Here is a 19,035-nt window from a genome sequence, read left to right on the forward strand (position 1 = left end):
ATATTTAAACATACAAAAGTTATCACACCATTTATTTTTGGAAATAATTTGGGTTAATCCAAATAGCCATGATGAGGAATAGTCGAATAACAAGTAATTACCTTTTCCTGCCTTTGAAGAACAATGGATTTGGGATGAATCCAAATTTGTAAAAAGCAATCATGATTTCATATTCAATTATCTCACGGAAAGATCTCTGCAGTTTTGCATTAGTTTCTTGATGCTATACTTCATGGGCATTGCACACTTGGAGAAATAATTTAATCAAAACTTATTAATGTATTCAATTATTCATTGATTATGTACAGCACTCATTAGTTTTAAGAATAGCAGGTCAACAGAACTATTGATTAGAAAAAAACATTTTTGGAAGAAAAACTGGCTCTCTTAGCTACCTTTGCAGTGGTCATTCTCCGTGGAGAATGTAATCATTTGGCTGTTTCTATTGCTGGAGTGGAAGCGGTGTTTGTGGTGGTGGGTGGGAGCATGACACTAGGTATATGTCTGAAACGGGGAAGCAAGGCAAATGGACAAATTGCAAGTTAAATACTTTAGGAGGGAGGGGGCGTATTTTTACAGGTATCAGTTATTGTCCTTACAAGTAATAAATAATGCTAAATAAAACATGTAACTAAATGGGCATTAAAGACCTTTTACGTACATAGAAGACAAGAAACGCTTTTTTTCCTCCTATGCTGCAGACTGCAGGCATTTTCCTCTGCCTCTGTCAAGTGTAATTCTTTCTTGATGAATGACAAGGCAGGATAATAGGCTGTGGTCGCCATGGCAACCAGACAGCAGCACTGTGTGCCTAGCATTTTTTCATCTGAAAATGAAACCAGAAGCAAAGAAAAGCTGAAAATGTAACCAACAGATTAACTGATACAAAAAAAGAAAAGAAAGAAAGGAAGAAAAAAGGAACAAAAAGGCAAGTTAGATTACAAGCAATTAAAATTACAGTACCTAGTCTTTCCCTCTCTCTCTCACACACACACACACACACACACACACACACTGACTAGCTATTTTTAAATACTATTTGAGAAACATGAAACAATCATGTTTTATCTTTATTTTTCCAAATGCTTCATTTGTTTTTGAAATCTAGGAAGAATTGATTTTTAAAGGGGCATTTAAATTCATTAATCACTGAAATTTATTAAGCTTTATGTATTGTGTTTGTATTGGAATTTCTAAATTCCTTTTCTCTCTAGCGCCCATCCCGGAACTATCCAGAGACCAAATGCTTAACGTGCAACAGTTTTATCTGGATGCAGGGTTGGTGGGGTGGGGTGAGGGAGGCAAGGTGACTTGAAGCTGAGAAATAAGAGGGCAATATTATATTAGCACTCATGGATTCTATAGACTTCACTCAAAGTATTTACTAAGCAATCAGAGTTGCTTTTCTATTCAGCAAAAGGAAGGCTGCAATTTTCTGCTATATCCCCATTCCTAAGCATAAGAAGGTTCCTGGATCCTCATTCAACATATTGCATATTCTGTCCATATAATTTCCTTTCATTTACTGATCTCAAAACTTGTATTGAAGCTTTCCTGTGAGATCTTCTCGGTCTCTACTGAACACAAATAAAAGAAAACAGACATAAAAGAGTATTTTCTGAGAGCTGCTATCCCTTTACACCGCAGGTTTGGTAGAGGCAAAGAACACTGATCTAGAAGTTAGAGGACAAAAGTCCTGTGAGGGGTGCAGCTTTGCAACTGCAGGCCAAAGAGCAAACCAAACAGGCCTCGGAATCAACATACTTGAGTTTGAATCTTAGCTCCATCCTTTTGGTAATCATAGTTTTCATAATAGGTAATATGATAATAGGTATCTGTTACAAATGAACCAGAGAGTTCTTAAACTCTCTGAGCGTCAGTAGTTTTCATCCTTAAAATGGGCAAATCTTATCTACTTCATGGGAATGAGAGGATTCATGAGATCATCTGTTGAAAGTGTCTGGTATATAATAGGAGTCACTTAAAGATTCCTCCTTCCTGTAATCAAAACACCCAGTTTTCTAATATGTGTAATAGAAATGTCTGTATTGTGTGTGTGTGTGTGTGTGTGTGTGTGTGTGTGTGTGTGTGTGAGAGAGAGAGAGAGAAAGAGAGAATGTATACATAACCACCTGTTTTGGAACGATGTAAATCAAATAAGTTACTCTATGTGAAATGATTCAAGTGTAAAATGTGGTCATGAAAATGAAAGACAGTGTCACCAACAGATGTTGACAAACCTCTTTTCCAGAAAAATCCTAAAGAAAGGTGTCCGACTCCAACCCGCCCTGAGGCAGAGAAAAAGATTGACCAGCTAAGTCAGGGCTCCTATTGCAGGAACTTTCCCTTTATGACCAGGAGACTGAAATGTGAAAGAGGCCCACAGAGCAAGTTCCGGGAAGGTGGTGAGCACACGGGGGCGTCCGAGCAGGCTAGGGCCATGGGTCCAGCGAGCCTCGCCACAGAGCAAGCACTCCCGTCCTCCCTCTAACGTACCCAGTGTCTGCGCTGGCCACCCACAGCAAGGCCTCATAAATCCTTCCTTTGTCCCCATTTCCCCAACACACACAAATGCAAAGTGAACAGTTGGATCAAAGCTTTTAATGTGCTTTGTACTGTTTTATTTGAAGAGATCAGGTCTGATATTTGAGAGGAAGAGTCCATCTGGCTGGGCTGAGCTCAAGGAGCCTCAGACAAATTGTAAACAAGACCGGGGCACAAGCTCCTCTCACAGCCCACAGCCTGCCACTGCCATTGCCAAAGCACTATCTCACGCTAGCAAGGTTTTCCTGACCATTCATGCAAAAGGAGCTTAGTTACCAAAATGGACCCTCTTACAGGATTTCCTAAACTTTTCTAGCACATCTTGCAAATTACCACTGGCAGTCCTGTCTAAGCTTCTAATGGCCTAACACCACACCTGTATTTTTTAATTTTCCAACAGTAGATATCATGGTGTGTTGCATAGTGTTAAGATCCTCAGTTGTTCAAATAAACTCCCCTAGTAGAGTGAGAATGTGAAGACTGAAGATTGGAGAGAAGGGAATAATTACTTTATTAAATGTGATGTACATTTCTAAAAAATAAAACTAAAGCTTACACTGTTTACTACCTTTGGAATACAAAGAAGGGACATATTAGTTGCATTTCTTCTGTCCCAGCATTTATCACACTTGACATCATCATTTATGCAGTTATCTGTTCTTGCTGGATTGTGCGCTCTTTACAGAGGGAGCCATGCCTATCTTGCTACTGGACACATCCCCAGGACCTAACAGGTACTTGGCTTATGGTAGGCACTTAATGAATATTTGTCAATCAAATGACTGAACTTTGAAGTCAGACACACCTATATTTGTACTGTTGCTCCACAACTCCTTAGTCCTGACCATGAGCACCTTTATTTCTCTGAGCCTGATTTCTTCTCCGTAAAATAAAGTGATAATTCTTCACATAATTGTTGTGATTTCTAAATAAGAAACATGATATTTGAAAATGCTTAGTGCCTAGCATAACATAGTAGATATACAACAGCGATTAGTTTTTCTTTAAAAAATTTAAAGGGCTTTGATGAATTTTCAGTGAGTTGCTTGCCATTCCAAAAGATCTTTCCTGATAGTCTTTGGAAACCCATACAATGCTGGTAGAGGGGTAATAGGTTTATAAAAGATTCATTCCCCAAAAGTGTATATGTGACCCTAAAAGTGTGTATGTGACATGTCACCATGTCTTTTGCAAGCACAGAAGAGCAAATGTCATCTGTAATTAACTAGAACAGGGCAGGTTTGAATTTGACTGGAAAGACCAGGATGGAAAGTGAATGTAGACCCCTGGGGTTGCAGAGGGTGAAGGACCAGAAATAAATGCACAGCAGTACAGCCATTAATCTAGGGATGACCACCTGTGTTGGAGCATCTGGAGAACAAATCACAGATAGCAAAATTGTTCTGAGGCACAAGACAAGTGGGATGCACGCAATGTCAGTTGAAATCAAAGATAAAATTAACATGCAGGCAACATTTATTAAGCACCCACTGCATATGGGAAAATGAATAGGTGCATTCACATATGTATATCCCTAAACTTAGGAGGCAGTTGCACAGCAGTAAAGCACAGATTGAAAAATCAGATGCCAGGGTTTCTGTCCAGGCTCTTCTACTTAATAGTATGACTGGTACATTATTTAAATTCTCATATCACGATTTCCTCACCTGTAAAAGGAGGATAACAATAGTACCTACCTCACAAAATGTTTGTGGTCATTAAGTGATTCGATACACATAAAAACACTCAGAACAGGGTCTGCACATAGAAAGGATTCAATAAATTTTCATTATTGTGGGTTGATTTGTATTCATTCATTTTTTAACCTTTATTAGAGCTAACAGAGATTGTCAACTTATGACAGAAAAGAGCTGTAGACCTGGGATCAGAAGACTTGGGTTTGAAAATCAATTCTGCCATTTACAAGCCTCAGTTTCCTCATCTGAAAATAGAAGGAAGAAGACCTGGCTTGAAAGATGTGCTATGAGTTGTCTATTTATTTAAGGAGACCAAGATCAAGTGTGTCAGTTGAGAACATGCAAATGATAGGCAGAGTTTTAAACTGCAGGCAGTGAATATCAGGGACACTTAGTAGATGATTTCAGGCCAGAGCGGCAGAGGTTAAAGTCCCTGCCCTTGGACACTAAGGAATAGGGAATCAAACATCAGAGACAGGAGTCTCCGACATTAGCACAACAGCCAACTTAACCCTGAGACACAGTGGTGCTAAATTACTTTTCCAAATTCACAATTCAGATGAGGTCACCATTCTCAAAGGCCTCCAATGACTCCACCCTGGCCTAAGAATAAAAATCTAAGCTCCTATGACCAACATTCAATTTCTTCCAGGACCTGCTTTCAGTCTTCAGTTTCTGCACCATCTCCCTTTTGAGATTACTAAGACATTGACTATTTACTATACATGCACATGACTTTCTGCAGATAGAGGTACAAGCTTTTGATCTCACTCTTGCTTCCATCTAGAACACTGTTTCTTCCCATCTCCATCTGTCCAAGTTTCCCATAACCACCAGGTCTCAGCTAAAGGCTGCTTCCTCTGTAAATCTTTCTCCAGTCCTCCAAGCTCAAAGTGCTCTCTTGAGCACTGAACAGTTTCTATTTTGTATTAGAATCATGTATGTTTCTGTATCTGCCTGTTATCCCCTAAACAATTACAAGTTTCTTGTATTGGTAGAGTTTTTAGCTGTTTCACCCTTGTTTGCTTGAAAAGGGGTTTAAACAGCAATCAAGAAATATACATATTTTTGTTATTTGTTTGATAACAATATATATGAATATATATGAATGAATATATGAATGAATTAGTGAGTAAAGGAAAAAGCAAATCTGTAACTCCCTGACCTATTACCAGGTTTGGTTTTATAATAAAAACAAGGCTGATCATAGATGTATTAGTAATAATAATAAGAGTGAATTATTATTTTTTCCTATTATGAGCCACGCTTGAACTATGAGGTAGGGATGCAGTGGTGAGTAAACCATACACATCTCCCTTCTCTGGAGGAAAGTCCTATGGGAGGAGCATGCATTTATCAAATCATTGTCAAAATACATAATTACAAACCATGAATGGTATAAAGAAAAATGTTACAGCAAGTTATGAGAACACAAACAAAGGGACAGGATCTAATTGGGAGGAGGTCAAAGAAGGCTTTCTTGAGGAGTCGATATTTCTGTTCAGATTTGGAATGATGATAGCAGTTGCTTATAGGCAGAGCAGTGACTTGACTGCAGGGGACTGAATAGAATGGCCATTAAAGGCATTTTACCCTGCAATCAGATGTTTCTGGGATTGTAAAGGTGGGAAGTGGTCTAGCATCTGTGTGTGTGGAATAATTTTCAGTGTGTGTGGAAAATAAAGTAGGCAGACAATAAGAAGGATGGCACGGAGAAGAACATGATAAAGCAGGACAGAGATAAGGCCAGGGGGAGGGGAGGAAATAGCTCAAAGAATAAATAATAAATCTGAAGAAGTAAAGAAATTAAACACAAGGCAAAACGGAGGAAATGGTGAGTATACCACTAATATCAGTCCTGAGTAGCTCAAATAAAACCCATAAACCTTTAACCGAGAAGTGTATCTTTGTTTGCAGTTAAACTTTCCGCATTTAGAATTTAAGGAAAGAATTTTGGCTAAAAGGAAATTCTAAGCTGGTTAAGGAAATTCTAAGTTGGTCTTTCATTAGATGGGATTAAGTGCCAGGGGTTGGGGCTAGCCTCTCTGCAGCTTTTGCTGGGGCTGGATATCTATTTGTAAACATAGGTGTAGTTGAACTTAGGAAAACAAATGGGACGGCTGAAGGTTGCACTGAAGAAGAAGGCGGCAAGTGGAGTGGTATAGATAACCTCTAAGTTCCATTCCAGTGATTAAAATCTTAAGTATTTAAAAAGCAAAGGGAGAAGGTGCATCTGGAACTCTGAGACACTGTATTAATGATTCTATTGTCACGTGAACCTTTTAGGATACTGATTGGTATCCTTTTGCTCATGTACATTCCTCAAAAGTAGCATGTTTTCTTGTCCTCCTGCGTGGATGGAACGAATGTCTCTCACTCTGCTGGCACAATAATGATGGAGACACAGGAGCAAGAACCTGTCTAAGGGCACATCTGTAATTGAACTTCAGTGGGTTTGGATTTGAAAGCAAGTGACAGAAACAGAAGGGCATAGAGTGTCCAGGTTATTGGAGCAAAGTAGGAAGTAGAGCTGCAGGAACAAAAGATAAGCTTTGTCTGCTTAACAGTCTTCCCAGACAAATTGTGTTGAAAATTATAATAAGAGTGATTTAGCTTGGGTTCCTCCCTTCACCCCTGCAAGTCTGCCATGGGGTCAAAGAAAAAAAAAATCAATCGTTGGAGAATCCTTCCTTGAGCAGTGAAGTCTTGTCAATCTTCTAGGTTCCTTTATTAAAGCCCTGATACCCATGGGAGGACCCCAGCTTATTAAATAATATGTTAGAGAAACATTACTCTATCAGGTACTCTCTAACAGGTACAGAGAGCTGAGCTCAAGACCCTAAAGGCAGGAGACACAGGACAGAGCTACGGGTTAGGCAGAGCACTACCACATGGGAGAATGCTGGAGAAAATTCTGTCCAACTTCACAACGGAGGCTCAACCAGGGCCTCAGTTGTATAAAGAGCCTCTGCTGGCTCCCAGTAAATAGCTCCTGGCCCAACACAAAGTCACTGTATGTGCAAACATTTTATTCACAGAGCAGTCACTTGCATCAATTATACAATAAAAATGTGCACATATTTGGGGCACTTGCTCTTTAGTATTCATGGGACTTCACATGGTCAGACATTTAGCCAGATGCAAGAAAAAGTGATTATCAGCTACATACAAAATAAAAAGCATGAGAGAGACTTCCTCACTGCAAGCATGATTGCCTCATCCCATGCTTTTGTGAATGGGCATTACTGACTGGCATTCAGACCGTAAGTAATTTGGCCAATGAGAACTCAGCAATGCTCTGATTGAAAGCTGGTCGCACACACACAAGAAATGCCAGTATGCAGAACCTGATAGCAAGATTTTAAACATTCTCTAGAGCAGAACTTATAAACTGAAGAATCGGGTAAAAAGGTGAATTCATGGTTATTAGCTAATAATAAGACTATAATTATTGAGAAACATCTTGGACAATGCAGGATGGTGAGTAGGCTGAAAATGGAAATAAATAGTTTTTTAAAAAGGTAAAAATGAATGCCTCAGGAAGAAGGTAACTTGTTTTTTATATGACTTTCTTTTAGGGTTCAAAAGCTACTTATAACATTTTTCTCAGCATTGATTTTAAGGTTATTTCATTTCTGGAGTCAACCTGGTTGTACATTCAATGAACTTGATACTTCACTGCAGAACCTTTTTTCTCTGAAAGGTCTAAAAAAGGCCCCGGTGACCCACCATGGTGGGGGGTTCTCAAACTCAGCACTTAATCTCAATTAAGAGATTCAGTGGGGAATGTGCCTTTTCAAAGAAGATACTGAAAACCTAAAATGAAAAAGATAATCTTCTTACCTAGTATGATTCTATAATCAGCTGGTTTGGACTTGGCGTTCAAGACGTAAATTCAATCCTTGTATAGATCAGTTAGTTTCTACTGCACAAACACTTGTCTGTCCTCACTATGTACCATGATCTCAGATAGTCCAGCCTAAGTCCAGCTGGCCACCTACCAAATGCCATTGTTTAAAGAGAACAGGGCCATTATTTAAGGAAAGTGTGGGTGGCTCCCTGTGTGTCTTTAACATATGTTTTCACCTAAATGTGGGTGAGTTAAAGCTTGATATATAAAGGAAAGAGCATATTATTACTTAAGTAAATGGACTATCTAGGGGATAGAAGCATAAGTCAAAGAATGTGAATGTTTCCCCCATTGCTAGTGATTCCCCTGCAAATATGTTTTTAGCGTATTTGATATAATTATCCGTGAGAACAGATGGAATGGGATCACAGGTAATTCAACCTTCTTGATAATCAGAAAGTCATTTCTATTTGACTTTGGAATACAATGTTTACCACTCCTACACAGGCCCACCTTCTTCATTATGTTCAACTTAACTTAAACCTGCATTTCCACATCCACTGGAAGGCATTGGACATAATCCTTTATGCAGTCTGTCTCAAGTTTTCATCTTTTACTTTCTTCTAGATATTTTCTCTAGTCTCTTCATCTTCCTGCTGTCCCCCCATGCTTGAACCAGGCAGAAATTCACACCATTAATTTTCCAGAGACTAAATGTTACTAAGGGTCAGCATTTCTTTACATGTCTGTTTCCCCTAATGAGGTGAGTTCTTTGACGACAAGGATTATGTATTATTCATCTTTGTATTCCCAGGACATAGTATGTCCTAAATTAATGTTTACTGAATGAATTAACTATAAAAATATGTAACAACTCATTAAGATATTTTGCCAGTCAATTCTATAATTTCTTAAACTGTTAGTTTAGCATAAAGCATTACATTGCTCTGGGCAAGCAGGTAAGTGGCTATTTACAAGGCAGATTTATATTTAATTGGATATAATGTATTCTAATGATTTGAATTGATTTGGTTAGTCTAATTTGGATGAAAGACACTCAGTCCATTGGTGTTATTTATTTCCTTGGTGGTAATAAATGAGATTCCTTCTAATACCTTGCTGACGGCAATTTGTGTGTCAGTGGAACAGTTGGAGCCTTTCACTTTTGCAATAATGGTTTAGGGGCAAACAATAGGACCCTTAAAAACCTATCTAATCCAGCTTTATGGCCTTATAAGCTGTCAGGCTCTTCATTTTTTTTTTCATGATGGGGAGACAAGACAGGATGTAAGAAAAGCAGAGAGGGGACCGTGGGGCTTAAGGAGCTAAAGGACTTTGAGATCAAGTAAATAATAAAATTGGTAGGTGGAGAAACTGCTTTCCCTCTAATCTCTACTTCTCATTTTTGCAAGTAGAAATATGTACATAAAATCAAGCAAATGATAAATGTAGAAATTCCTAATGATCTTGTGAATAGAAAGATTGGAAACAATGAAAAAATGTCTTAATCAACTTGTAGAGACAGAAGGCTATTTTACTACAAGAGGTAAAATTTTGGGACACACTGCACCCACATTAATATGCTTAGTAAACTAAAAGCCACACAGTATAAAGACATTACCTGTGGTCATAAAAATAAAGGTCTAGGGGTGAGGCGCAGTGGCTCACGCCTGTAATCCCAGCACTTTGGGAGGCTGAGGCAGGTGGATCAGTTGAGGTTAGGAATTCAAGACCAGCCTGGCCAACATGGTGAAACCTCATCTCTACTAAGAATACAAAAATTAGCAAGGTGTGGTGGCTCATGCCTGTAATCCCAGCTATTCGGGAGGCTGAGACAGGAGAATGGCTTGAACCCGGGTGGCGGAGGTTGCAGTTAGCCGAGATCATGCCATTGCATTCCAAGCTGGGTGACAGAACGAGACTCTGTCTCAAAAATAAAATAAAATAATATAAAATAAAAATAAATAAATAAAAGTCTAGATAAAAGACTTCGAGTTTTTCGTATTGTTTGAAGAGAATTCTTTAAATCAAGCACAGCCAATAACAATTTGGACTCAAAATCAAGCAAATTTCTCCCTTTTAAACAGTGTATTTGTAGGCTGAAGCAGTTCACCTTGATTCAATGAACTGAACTGGACTTTGGATTTTAAAATTTACAAAAATCCTCCAAAAATTCAAGTCTTCACAAAAAAGACTTGTGAACGAGGAGTCAGGAAAACTGGGCTCAAGTGTTATCCTGCAGGTCTTCATGGTACCTGCTCAATATTCTACCCCAAATATTTCCTTTACCAAAATGAGATAATATCATATGAATACTAGGCAGACAACTAAATAATAGATTAAAATGTGTTGCTCTAACCCTTTGGGAGAAATCATTAAAATATAAGGAGTTTGTATTTTTATTACACCAGAATTACCTACAGCCCTGTATCTTGTTCTAGCCATCCAGCTAAGGATAGATTCAGAAACAGTTCAAAGAAAAGCTGTGCTGATGTTAAGAGTTCTAGAAATAGATGGTATTTTTTAAAAACATTAAGAGAACTGGGATTATTTATCCTGTGGAAGAAATGTTTGAGAAAGGATGAAATCATGGTTTGGAATTAGAGCAATGATTCTCAAAGTGTGGTCCTAGGACCTACAACAGCAGCAACCCCTGGAAACTTACAAAAAATGTAAATCCCAGGCCTCTATCCCACACCTGCTGGATCAGTAAGTCTAGAGGGGCTCCAACAACCTGTGGTTTACCAGCTCTCCAGGGTGATTTTGATGCTCAGCCTAGTTGAAGAGCCACTTGGTGAACAGGAGCAGTGGTCTTGCAGAGAATAGGGAAAGTGAATAGTGATACTCATTGAAACAGAAAAGAAGGGTTGGGACAGCTTTTAAGTATTTAATCTTTTCCGCTGTGAAAGAAACCAGATAGCAAAAGAGGACAGTATACAAGTAACTCGGAGAAAAAGCATAGAAACCATCTAGAAAGGGCTCTTTTCTTTCTTTCTTTCTTTCTTCCTTTTCTTCAAGGAGAGTACAGAATCCATATGACTTCTACATGAAGTTTTAGAAGTAATTTTAACATTGGTTTACTCAAATGAAGTTTTAAGGGAACAATAGTAGCATCAGAAGCAAAGCCAAATATGTACACCAAATTCAAGCACTAATGGCTCTTAAATAATCCATAATTGGCTGGGCGTGGTGGCTTATGCCTGTAATCCCAGCACTTTGGGAGGCCGAGGCAGGCAGATCATGAGGTCAGGGGTTCAAGACTAGCCTAGGCAACATGGTGAAACCCCAACTCTACTAAAGATACAAAAAATTAGCTGGGCATGGTGGTGCATGCCTGTAATCGCAGCTACTCAGGAGGCTGAGGCAGGAGAATCGCTTGAACCCGGGAGGCGGAGGTTGCATTGAGCTGAGATTGCGCCATTGCACTCCAGCCTGGGTGAAGGGCGAGACTCCATCTCAAAAAAAAAAAAAAAAAAATCATAATTAGTGGAAAGAACCATGACTTTTCAGAAAATCAGTGAAAAAAGAAACATGAAATACCAATGAGAAAAGGAAAGATAGAGAAAAAGGAAAGAAGGAAGGGCAAAAGCAAATGGAATACAGAGAAAGAATCACCAACTCTCAGCACAGGAGTGAGGGCAGGAATGAAAAGGGTGCTTTCAATGACCCAATACACATCACCATGCAACAGCATAGTACATTGGAGCCTTGCTAAGAATTCTGTCTTCGGGAGCCAGATTGTGAAACTGCTTTTTCATGAATTTCAATTCATTTAAAGAATTCTAATTGAGCTGAAATTCCTTACTATTAATTTCTTTAGGCACTTTGGTAGATAAGCCCCTTGAACAGGTGCCAGATCATACCCACCTTATATAGAGGATTGTTACTATAGTGAGAAGCCAAAAACATATATTTTTGAATCACATTTACTTTTACTTTATTTTGTGGGATAGGTAAGTTTTGAGGATATATAGACATGTTAATATCCATAAATAGTATAGACAAAAGATTTCCTACTCTACTTACCCTAAATCTCCTCTTTCAAGTAAGGATAATTATCAACCCAATAAGATAGCAAAAAAGAGAAAAATCCAGTTATTTAAAACATCAATGTATGCACTATAGTAATCTCAATTATTCACATACAAAATGTTGTCTTTTTTGATTACCTGAAGCAAAATGTTGATCCCAGATCAACTTTCTCTGGCTATCCATCATTTATCTAGATAGCTTCTTCCTAGCATCAGTAGTTGTTAAGAAAAAACAAAACAAAACAAAACATGTAAATATGAGGCCAATGAAAACAAACAAATAAAACTAACCATGCAAAACTAACTTCACTTCTTTCTTTGTTAGTTATTAGACTGATAGCTTTGGGGAATGACATTTGGAATCCTAACCTCAGTATGTGACTTGACTAAGCTTCTTATGATCTCTTTTGGGTAAGTTTGAGTCAAACATTTGAATAAGATGACTCTGAAAAACAATCTTAATTTAGCAGATGTCTTAGGATAAAAAAAAATATTGGGAGATGGAATGATGAGTTGAATTTTAGGATGAGGGAAATAGAGTTTGACAGCAGCATGTATAGAAAAGACTTCAGTGTTTTAATAGATGGTAAGATAAGATGAATCAATACCGATAGATGGTTGCTAAAAAGATTAATAGGAATTTTATTCCTGGAAATCCAGTACTTAGGGAAAAATTTTGTAAAGGTGATCATCATGCATTTCTTCCCATTTGTCAGTCCACATCTAGAAAAAAGCATTCAATCCAGAGTAGCACATTTAACAAGGCAACCAAACCAACTGGAATGTGGAGACTCACAAGAATGATGAAGGCATGTGAAATAATGCCATGGGAGGAATGACTGAAAGTGCTAAGGGTGTGCAGCCCAAAGAAAAATGACTCTGGACGGAACATGATTTCTTCTTTTAAATATCTGTAGGACTGACAAATAGAAGAGAGACTAGACTTAATAGACTTACACTACATCTCCTAAGGCTAAAATAAGAAACAATAAAAGACGATGCCTTTGTGATTCAATATTAAGAAAAAGTATTCGGCAGGCACGGTGGCTCACGGCTGTAATCCCAGCACATTGGGAGGCTGAGGCAGGTGGATTACCTGAGGTCAGGAGTTTGAGACCAGCCTGGGCGACATGGTGAAACCCCGTCTCTACTGAAAAACAAACAAACAAACAAACAAACAAACGAAAATTAGCTGGGCATGGTGGTGTGTGCCTGTAATCCCAGCTACTCGGGAGGCTGAGGCAAAAGAATCGCTTGAACCAGGGAGTCAGAGGTTGCGTGAGCCGAGTTTGTGCCACTGCACTCCAGCCTGGTGACAAAGTGAGACTCTGTCTCAATTAAAAAAAAAGAAATAGAAAGAAAGAAAGAAAGAAAGAAAGAAAGAAAGAAAGAAAGAAAGAAAGAAAGAAAGAAAGAAAAAGTATTCAAATGATCTGAGTTGTCCAAAGACGGAATTGCTGATCAGGAATGTGGTCCATTATAAGCTAACAGGAAATTCAAGCAAAAGATGGCCTTTGTGGCTTCTTCATCAGTGAAAGTCTATGAACCTAGAATTAAAAAGGGAATTTGACTGAAGTGAGCATCTAAGGCATATTCTGAAGACCATATTCATTTTTTATAACATCTGCACCCTGCTCCTGTCTGTTAACCTGGGTATTTAAAAGCCAGTGGTGTGTAATCTAAAGACCTTCTCAAAACACTATACCATATTTACATTCAAAATCTTTGTAAAGTAAGAACAAGTCAACTACCTTGTTTCTCTTCTTACTGAAGAGCTAACTCTACTATAGAAATTGTAAAGGAAATAATTATCGATAGTTAGACTTATAACATAGCACCTTTGATTCACGAAAATGAAACTTTGAACATGCGTCTCTTGACCTTCACTGTCTAACATTCCTCCCCAAACTCTCCCTAATGTTGATTGCTTAGTTTATTAATTCAAGTTCGTTGAATAAGTCATAGTCTACAATCACGATAGTAGTTTATGAGAGCAAGTGTTGCTGTTACTCCAAGTGCGTGGGGAAGTTGCAGAGGTCCTTTTCTAGAGGCCTTCAAGATAAGTTGCAGAGGTCCTTTTCTAGATAGTGTGATTATTCTACCATTGGCTCGTTCCTACTTTTCCACTGAACCTACCAGTTATCACACTATGAGCAGAGTAAGAAAAAACTCTGTAATACTTGTGTATTACAATGCTACTGCACTTTTAATTTTCTCCCTCCCACTATTGGTAAGCAATGATATAGCCTCCTCAACACAATACCTAATGCTGGGTACTGTAATAATCATGGTGCACTGCTCACAATCCCTGTGGCAAGCATTTACACTGCTCTAAGCACCAGCAAGAAAAGAAACAAAAATTTTTTTTTGTGGTTCCTTTTAGTCCTTGAGTATATCACAAGTTTAACCCTAATTGGATTTACCTGATGTCAGTAAATAACCTGGGACTTTCGGCAGTCGTTATCCCAAAAGGGTAATAATCAGAAAGTTGAGAGGAAAAACCTAAAATGGGACTTATCTAATGTGGGAAATTAAGTGACTTAGATAATTATGTACAAAGGGTATAACCAGAGCCAAGTGTAATGTCCCATGTGATTTTTACTAGGAGAGACTAGTTTTAGTAGTTTCATCTTTGGACAACCCTCCTTTCTAAGCATGTGTCTGCCACTTAGGGATCCCCAACCCAACACGCTGAGGCTCATTTCATCATCATTACAGCTCTAATCCCATTGTAAAAATTCACTAGGCTCTTTTAAGCCAGGATAACCAACTTCTCAAAGTGTTGAAAAACTTGGTGGCTGATATATGCATGGACTAAGTTATGTATATAAGTTAATACACACACACACACACACACACACACACACATCTTTTAGGACTGGTTTGCCTGAAGTCTTGACATCATGGAATGTCAAATGTCAAATGTCTTTAAAATATGATTATCGGCTGGGCACGGTGACTCATGTCTGTAATCCTGGCACTTTGGGGGCCTGAGGCGCGTGGATCATGAGGTCAGGAGTTCGAGACCAGCCTGGTCAATATGGTGAAACCCTGTCTGTGCTAAAAATACAAAAATTGAGGCTGGGTGCAGTGGCTCACACCTGTAGTCCCAGCTACTTGGGAGGCTGAGGCAGAAGAATCGCTTAAACCCAGGAGGCGAAGGTTGCAGTCAGCCGAGATCATGCCACTGCACTCCAGCCTGGGCGAGAGAGCGAGGCTCCGTCTAAAAAAAAAAAAAATATATATATATATATATATATATTTATCTGAGTCTCCTAAATGAAGAGAGAGTAAACTGGCAGAGAAATACGCATAAAATAATAATTTGACATTCCACATTGTTGTTATCTATATATAGTGTTGTCCTTGAGGTTAGCAGATGCCAGAATTCCTAGATCAATTAGTGCACCCTTTGCCCACAACTTCCTTTGTAAAAGCTGAATATACAATATACTAACAGATTTTTCAAAATATCTATTTTTCATTTTTAAAAGTATCCCTATTTAAAATGTAGGAGCCTAAAAATATACACAAACCAAATGTTGATTCATTGTAGGAGTTGCATGTTATGATTCCCTCATTGCATCTGGTAACTGCATGTGGTTAGCTACACTTGGTACGACTGGATACAGCTTGACATATTCTGGGATTTATTAAAATGTAAATGACAAAGCAGAAAAGAATGTTCAGACAATTGGATTACTCCATTGACTGAATGTTCCAATACTGTATCTATTTTTGTCAAAGCAATGGTGGTTCCTGCTGTGGAATGCTGAATGGAATATTCCATTGCAGGGCATGGGGAGAACTTGCATAAAAGAAATTGAAACCTAATCATTTAATTTTTAATTCACCTCTCTAAAAGCAACATATTGCCAATACTTGTAAAAGAAATTATGATAATTTTGGCACACAATTATTGGAAGATCATCATTTTCAACTATTTATTCAGTGTCTATTATTGGTTCTGTAACTTCATTCATGAAAACAATGATACATTTGCTTGTTTTTGCTCTTGGCCTTGGCTTGTTTTAGCTATGAGCATTATGTGATGAGCATGAATATCTGTGATATGGCAGTGAATATGCACAATCCAAGAGAGACGTTTTCCTGATAGGAACTGTTCTTATTTATTCCAGAGAAGAGAAGGCTGGGAGGTAGTTGTCTTTAAGGACATGAAGGGATTGAGTTTAAAAGAATGGAGGCCGGCTGTTCTTTCTCTCCACAGGGAACAAGAGAAAATGGGATTAAACTACAGCGTGAGGGATTTGGAATAGAAATAAGAATTTCCCAACTGTGTAGACTCTCAAACATTGAAATGCATTTTGAAGGAAGTATGTGGACATTAGTTTTATTTTGATGCCTTTAAAATATGGAACGGCACATTTTCACTATGTGGTTTTACATGGATGAAGAAGAGCAGATTTGACGACAGAGTTCCAGGATTCTCTTGATCTATGAGTAGAATCTAAAAGCGATGCATGGTGGTAACTGTGAGAAGTAACTATTTTTTATAGTGGTTATTTTTTAATGTGAACTTTTCTCATGGGGACAGAGTGTCAATTTTACCTGTACTGTGAAATATGAAATGGAATGGAATGTAATATAATAAGTTGGGTGGGGACAGATAATGTGGGAGCACAATGCAATTTTTAATTTTGTCTTCCCACTACCATTTCTGCTATTGAGTAATTCAAGTTTAAAGGCAAAATATCCTTCTAGTGGAGTTTAATATATGTATATTGATTTTTGAATTTGTAAAAATGTGCTGAGGATTCCTGGAGAAATGAGCATCCTCTGTACCCTCTTTATGGGCATATATATATATATATATATGGATATTTTTTAAGGAGTTGCATTTTCACGTTTGATTAGCAGATTAGCAGAATTATTTGAGTATATGGGATTCAAATTGGTCCAAATTCAATTTTGCTGTTAAAAATTATGACTACAGTGGATATTGGTTGTCTCTTGATTTGAAGATAATTATATTTTCCATTTCCCTGAGATAGTGTAGCAGGAAGAGTGTTGTGTTAAAATCAGAAACCTGGGGGTCAGGTCTTATCTCAATCACGACCTGGCTGTTTGACCTGGACAGCTCAGTAACTGTTAAGTATCAGTTTATATTCTGAGGAATAAACAAAACTGTGTTAAACAGATGGTTTTCCTTCTAATATGCTATCAACTATTGATACCAAAAACTCTCGATTTTCTGAGCTGAGTCTAAGATTTTGTTCCCATAAGTCAACAGTTCTCAACTTTGCCTGCACATTCCAATCTCCAGGGGAGCTTTAGAAAATTCAAATTCCCAGGCCACACTCACACCAACTAAGTCAGAATCTGTCCCAGGTATCAGTATTTTCAAAACTCCCCAGGTGGTTACGATATACAGCCAGGGTTTAAAACTCATGCTTTGGATACAGTGCAGTAAAGAACTGAAATAATCATATTAATGTTATGAGTGTGAGAATTGTGTCCATCTTGTTCCTTCCTGTATCCTCAAAACTGAACAAAGTGCCCAGCACGTTGTAGGTGCTCAGTAAATAGTTAATATTTTTAGGAAACTTTGGCCAATTACTAAAAGATATAGGGCATATCAAATCAGCTATCTACTTTAATCATTTTTATGTTCATCTCATTCACTTAATAAGAGCTCAATTCTCTTCTTTTTTTTGGTCTGTATAAACGTCAAAAGAAAGTGAAATAATAGGTAATATTTTGCTGCAATACAATTCACCTATCCTTAGGATGAAATTTTAAAAAATTGTCTATCACATTCTCTAGAGAAGGGGCCCTTTGGAAGCTGAAGACATGTCTCCTACATGACTTTACACATCTAGGTAAAAATTAATAAAACTAATTGTCTTTATGTGTCCAGATGTGATATTCATTCAGGGGACACTTATGAAGTACTTTTGATACCAAGAATTGTGGTAGGCTATTGTAGACTTTCCTGACCAGGGTTTTATGCTAGAATTGAACCCTAATGCTCTGAGCATCTTTACCCGTGATGAATTATTTTCCTTCCTTTGCATGTAAAATTGTATTTTTAATATATCATTCTTGGGAGAATTGAGGAAATAGCATTCAAATCATATCTTTGTTCTCTGTGGTTCACATAGCAAACCCCAGTTAAGAAAGGGCTGCAAGTCTAGAGGATAAAATAACAAGCAAAACATAGCATTTATCTTCTGGAGTGGCACTATCCAATGGAAGTTTCTCAGTGATAGATGTGTTCTATATCTGTGCTGCTCAACAGAGTGGCCACCAGTTGCATGTGGCTATTGAGAACTTGCGATGTGAGCAATGCAACTGAGGAACTAAATTTTTACTTTTAGTTAATATTAATTAATTTAAATTGAAATAGCCACATATGATGAGTGTCTACCTTGTTGAATGGTGCAGCTCTAGAATCTCATATTCAAATATGAGCACAACACTGGAAGATAAATGCTAATAAGAGGTAAGCTCAGAATGACATGAAAGCGCCTAGGTGGGGAAGCTAGTCTTAGCGCTGGTAGAGGTTGGGGTGAAAACTTTCCAGAGAAAATGACTTCTAGGATGGGATGTGAAGGATGAGGGATGGAGTTTGGAAGGTGTAGTGGAGAAAGTACTAGGTAGAAGCTGAAGTGTGTGAGAAAGCCCAGAAGATAGAGGGAACATTAAGAAAAGGCAGGTGGATGGCACGAGCCTAGAATCACAGAGGGGCTGAAGAGTTGATGAGTCCAGAGAGGACTGTTGGAGCCAGGATCAGGGCATGAAGGGCTTTAGGTGTCACGATATCTCAAGGGCAATGGGAAGCCAGTGAAGAGTTTGAAGCCATGGAATAATACAATCATAGTTGTGGTTTAGAGAGATTTCCCCGGCTGCCCCTTGGCAGTGTGGAGAGGAAAACTGGAGGCATGGTACAGTA

General features: G+C 38.2%; 1 long non-coding RNA gene across 7 annotated transcripts in view; it reads right to left on the reverse strand.

Moving 5' to 3' along the window:
• Window positions 1-19,035, reverse strand: part of LOC101154388 (uncharacterized) — a 73,478-nt gene that overhangs the window by 41,791 nt on the left and 12,652 nt on the right. Inside the window, exons 1-3 of one of the 7 annotated variants that reach the window (XR_010129214.1) lie at window positions 13,219-13,267; window positions 12,261-12,328; window positions 102-246 (exon numbers count right to left, since the gene is read on the reverse strand). The exons of 1 other annotated variant lie outside the window; for it this stretch is intronic. This is a non-coding gene — a long non-coding RNA (uncharacterized lncRNA). Of the gene's footprint in view, window positions 1-101; window positions 247-661; window positions 827-3,349; window positions 3,465-12,260; window positions 12,329-13,218; window positions 13,268-19,035 lie in introns of those variants that run through there. 5 more of the 7 variants (XR_008669744.2, XR_008669743.2, XR_010129213.1 and 2 more) reach the window with 5 other exon arrangements.

The sequence above is a fragment of the Gorilla gorilla genome, chromosome 9, assembly GCF_029281585.2.
Source record: "Gorilla gorilla gorilla isolate KB3781 chromosome 9, NHGRI_mGorGor1-v2.1_pri, whole genome shotgun sequence".
Lineage (NCBI taxonomy): Eukaryota > Metazoa > Chordata > Mammalia > Primates > Hominidae > Gorilla > Gorilla gorilla.